Raw genomic sequence first — 5,700 nt, 5'->3', positions numbered from 1 at the left:
AAGGATGCAAACTCCGCTCGAGCGTAACAAGACCCGCTCGAGCGGATCATCAAAAATCTGGGCAACAAGATTAGAGACTAAAACTCAACCAACCTGTTCTAAAAATGCCCAAGACATTTCTAACACTCATATTCAAGGGATTAAAGGAAGGAAAGAGACACATACAGCAACACTCAACCAAGGAACCCAAGTCCGGAATACTGCATATAAAGGGGAAAACCCGGGATCGCTATAATATGTATACATGCATGTGTGTATTTTCTTGTAGATTTGTTAGTTATATATGTGTATATTTATGTATGTGAGACCCCATATTTGATTTTTGTGGTTTGAAGGCATGTTCTTTGATTTGGGGATTGTTTTAGTATTTAATTTGATCTGTTATGTTCAGCTAGGGGTGTATAGGCAATACAATTTTGTTATTCCAATAATAAATGTTTTAAAATACCCCCAATTTTGTTATCCTAACCATGATTAAGATTTACATTTTTTAACCCTAGTTTCTACACTTGGGTACACTCTTTCAATCTATTGAAACAATTGATGTTGTAGCTGTTTACTAATATGTGTAGGAAAAATATCATACTGTTAATTACATTTGACAAAGGATTGTTTAGAAAAGAAATAAAAAATTTCAGCAGTTGAGCTGTCAATTTGGGGAAAAAATAAATAAAAATAAACATCGTATATATGGGTTGAAAATCATGAATGAAACCTTGGCAATGGATGAGGGAATACGATATTAAGGAATTAGTCTTTTCTCTGTCTTCCTCCAATGAGCAGACACTTGAACTTGAGGAATTCAATCTCTCAAGCTGAGTATTCCCTTTCTTTGATTCATTCGCCCTACGTGATCATCTACTTTCTTCCAGTGGAGAAGGGACAGACCTTCCCTGTCTAGTTGAATAAGTCAAAGTGATTTTCTTAGGGAAATTGCAAAAAAAAAAAAAAAATAAAAAAAAGCCTAGGGTTTGACTCTTGTAACAAAATAAATTGTGTTTTAATTCTACCAATTCAAACCTGAAACTTTTGATTTGTTGTAATGACCCAGAATTTTTTTTTTTAAATAGCCAGTGCATAATTTAATTAAGCAAATTTTCGAATCCGATTGCTTTGTAAATTCTGTGCGAAAACAATTCGGTATTGTATTTTTTAAAAATAGTTCTTGATCTTAGAAAATTATGATATTTTTATATATTGTTCCCATATGAGTCTAGCATGTTGGATAAAAATTTTAGAATTAAATGATACGTATTTATTTTATGAAAATTTGTTGACTGATTCGCATTCAGTTTTATTTATAGCAGAATTTTGTTATTTAATTTTGAATGTTTAGACCAGGACTTGAGATATATTTGTTAGGTCTATTTTGGTACATAATTGGACCATGTTTGACTTATGGGTGAGACCTGTGATTTAGAATTAATTTAATTTGAGCTTGTTTAGTGACTCATGTTTAATTGTTTGGTCCTTTTTAATTATGTGATTGGTAGTAACCTCAGTGGGAGTTGTTATTATTTATTATGTAGGATTATAATAAATATTTAATAGTTGATTTTATGGTGTGTACCAAATGGTGAAAAATTATATATTTTTGTAGTGAGTAAAATGGGTGTATATTTCGTGGTGAGCAAAATATTATATTTTGTAGTGTGCAAAAATATTATATTTTGTGGTGAGATAAAATTATATCATTTTATAATTTGTGATATAAATTTTATGATATTATTACAAAATATGTTTACATATATATATATATATATATATATATATTTTTGGGGAAAGAGAACAACCCACGTGGGATTGTCTCCTCCCATCCCATCCCTCTTCATTTCACTTTTACCCATGCCTTCACTTTTCCAACTCTTATTTTTCTTTCTGTTGACTCTTGTTTTCGGCAGAAAAGAGAGAGGAGAGGCTCTGCCTCCCTCTCAAACATTTGAATAAATAATTTTGGTTCATATTTTACAATATTGAAGTTAGATCGGGTTAGATTTTGGAAAAGTGTTGTAAATGAAAGTTGGAGAGCTCGTCATGATCTTGAGCTCATCGTGATCTTCACAATGGTGTTCTCGGATTCATGATCGGGTGATGTTTGCATTTTCGGATTAGCTTTTCTTCATATTTGAGGTATGAACTTTCTTCATATTTTTGCATTAAAGCTATGTTAGGGTTATTTTGAGAAAATATGTCATTTTAAGAGGTATTGCATATATATATATATAATTTTCTAATTTTTGTTTCGTAATTTTTGAAAGAAAAATTATGTTGAAATGTTAAGAATGTTGGCATTTTGAGGTTGATTTTGGAAAAATCATTTTGTATTGTTAATTTTGTAAAAAAAAAAAACCGAAAATAAAATTTAAAGGTTGTATGATTATATTTACATCATATTATGATTAGATGATTAATTTTGAGAAATATAAAGTTGAAATATTTTTTTTTATCTTTGATTTTGGAATTTCTTTTTGAAAAATAAATTGATATTGAGGAATATTGTGTAAAATGCTTAAGTTGGAATTATAGAGTTGTTTTGGGATTAAAAATCCTAAAAGTGTTATATTCATTATATTTTATGAAAGATGATATGTTGATGATTTAGTTGTGTTCACTTTTGTGAAAATAAAAATGTGGAGTGTAGACTTTTGAACTCATAATCTTGAAAATGTTACTCTTGGGCATATTTCATAACTTTTGATGTAAATATCATGTTAGTTAGGTAATCTTAGAAAAAGTGGTGAAATTGTTTTTGGTAGAAAATTTGGGACAAATATTACCTCCTTAAATTGGCATGAAAAATGGTTATGTTCAGATATGGTTGTGTTAGAGGGATGAGACATGTGAGGTTAAGTCGGTGTTATTAATTTGGAAGATGGTGAATATAATGAATTTACTAATTTGATGAATTAAATTAGTTTGGTTAATATTTTAAATCCTTCGTAATTAAAGGGGTGTTATTGGGTTTTTAATTCCTAACTTTAATATTATGAGATTAAAAGTGACAAAGTTGACCAAGTATGAGATTTGGAGAAATAAGCGAGATTAAGTTGATGTGATATGGTATTTGGTCTATAGTTTTACTAGTTGAGTTATGTTATCATAATAATATCTAAAATTCATATATGAGATATTCGAATTGTTTTGGCAGATTTTGTCAATAAAAGAAAAGAATATGATTTTAGCTCGTTTGGAGCAAATGGGTGAATTGGATTAAAACAAGAATGGATTATCAAAACTTTTATTTATTTATTTATTTTTCCTTGGTTTAATTTGATGCGGTTGATGTTGATAATCGGAAAGTGATCACTCGCGTCATATTTTATATTTATAGTCAAGAGAAGATTTTGATATAATTGATTAAATGTTAGAATATTCACTTATGCTTATTGAGAATTATGATTGAAATTGAAGATCTTAAGATTTCACTTGCATGAGAAAAATGAGAATTTGATTTTATTTAATGTTTGGAATGGGGATGAGTTTTGAAAAGATTGTAATTACATTTCATTGATAAAGTATGTGAGTTAGAAATCGATGAAAACTTGAATCCAATTTGGTGTCATATGTTATTGCTATTGATGAACCTATTGCTTTGAAGTTTTAGTTTTGATAACTGGTAAGGGATTGCCATGTTGGTATTTAAATGAGGAGATTTTTGGAAAGGTAAGAAAATGTTTGACTTTGGAAGTTTGTTTTATATAAGGAATATTGTTGAATTGTCATGAAAAGACTAAGTTGGAGGTTGTTGACTTACATGTGGTAAATACATGAACATTGGCATTGTTATATTATCTTTTGGGATTGTATCATGATATTACATTGATAGGGATATGGAAATTGATCACAATGGAGAATTGTGTGGAGGAAATTGGAAATGGAATCATATGAAGGATTATACATTTTGCATTATCATTTTATCGAACCACTATTGAAATTGAGTTTTAATCTTGCATTGGAAGGTTATGGTTTTAAAAAGAAATTGTTTTATGAAATAAGATCTATTGTTTTGTTTTTGGTAAATACGTTGGTAAGTTTGGATAGGGGATATAGTTGGTATTGGTTAAGTTGGCCTGAGTATCCATGGTGAAAGGCTAGAAACTCGCGCGAATAGGTGTCGAGCCTTCCGGTTAATACTGGTAAAAATGACAATTTGGTAGTGCTTGTATAGTCTACTTGCAAACACCAGCCTAGGGATTAGCTGAGTCGTATTTACCACCTTGGAATTTTATTGAAATTGTTGGATTAATGTGTTTTCAAATTGGCATTGTGCATAAGATTTTCAAAAGATGAGAAAAATATTTTGAGTATGACATAGCATATGCATTCATCTCATAAGACTATATAAAATGTATTTGATGCTTTGTTAGGCGTCATTATGAATTGTTTAATTATTTGGTTCAATTGACAATGAGGTAATTGAATGAATTAAAAAGGATGTCCTGTTGCCATTGAAACATGTTTACTTATTTAAGTTAACTAGTTGTGGTTAATTAAATAAATGGGGTTTAAGAGATGATGTAATAGAATCGTATAGTTTTTGACATGGTATGATTTCAAGTATATCTATGATTATCTTTGTACTCGCATGTCTCTTAATGTTTTAATATAAGATTGTTTGGTGAGTTAGTGGTTGCTCACCCCCTACCTATACATGTGTACAGGGAATGTTTTTCGGATTTGAAGATCAAACCATGGATATTACCATTTCATAGGTGTAGTGTAGTGATGGATTGTACTACTACTTTTTATTTGGGTTGCGTGCTATTTTTTTGTAAAGAGTAGTGACCTCTCTTTTATTGTAAGCCTCAAGGCATTTCTTTGATTTGTATGTAAATGTCATTGTTGTGCAATGAGAGGGAATATGTATATTTAATTATTCATCATTTCATCCAAGAATGAATTGACATTTTAATGAATATTGGTAATGTTATCCAAGTAATAAAATACGGGGTGTGACATTTGTTTTCAATCAAAACCATTTATATTTTTTCGTTAAGTAAAACTGATAAAAAAAATGTATTTTAATCATCAAATGCAATGAAAAATGGTATTTTAGACATTTTATGTAGACCTACATTGAGTTTAATGTCTAAAATATATTTTTTTCTGTTGGTTTACTTAACGAAAATTGACTGATGATTCAGATTGAAAACAAATTAAAAGATTAGGGTTTACATGGACAAAATTAAAAACTTAAGTTTTTATTTTGTTATAAGGGTCAAACTCTAGATTTGTTTTTGTAATTTCCCCATCTTTCTTTCTTCTTTTTCTTTTCTATGAGTTTGATTATAGAAATCATTAGATATCTCTACTTCAACGTGCTATTTTTTACAATTTGGGGTTCATGATGTATCGGTGAGTGATCATCTATTATAATAAAGGACGATTTGTTAAGCAGATTTGGGCCACGAAGAATTTCAATTGGAATTGAATGTGTAATCCACTGATTTATTGGTATTCTGTTTCCTTTTTCACATCATTCTATGATTTATGAACAAAGGGACAATAGTGTTCAATGCTTATGCAATAATTCAATATCAATTTGGCTTCAATTTGGTCGTTTTTTAGCATGGACCATAGTTTTTACTATTTTTGATGTGAATCTTCTGCAAACTGCATCAGGATGACAGAGGAAAATGGTTTCTAGTTTAATCAATGCCAATCCCATTGTCTATGAAAAAAAGGAGCGACGAACTAGAA

The 5,700-nt window shown here is 29.6% G+C and overlaps 1 long non-coding RNA gene across 1 annotated transcript; it reads left to right on the top strand.

The window, feature by feature from the left end:
- Positions 1-1,808: 1,808 nt before the first annotated feature.
- On the top strand, positions 1,809-4,880 carry LOC145803287 (uncharacterized). The gene is made up of 2 exons (XR_014345400.1): positions 1,809-2,130; positions 4,662-4,880. It is a non-coding gene; the product is annotated as an uncharacterized LOC145803287 (long non-coding RNA).
- Positions 4,881-5,700: the final 820 nt, after the last annotated feature.

Source organism: Camellia sinensis, chromosome 11 (assembly GCF_055761805.1).
Source record: "Camellia sinensis isolate YWXY chromosome 11, ASM5576180v1, whole genome shotgun sequence".
Classification (NCBI taxonomy): Eukaryota; Viridiplantae; Streptophyta; class Magnoliopsida; order Ericales; family Theaceae; genus Camellia; species Camellia sinensis.
Note: the sequence above shows the minus strand (reverse complement) of the source record. Positions and strands in the feature narration are given on the sequence as shown.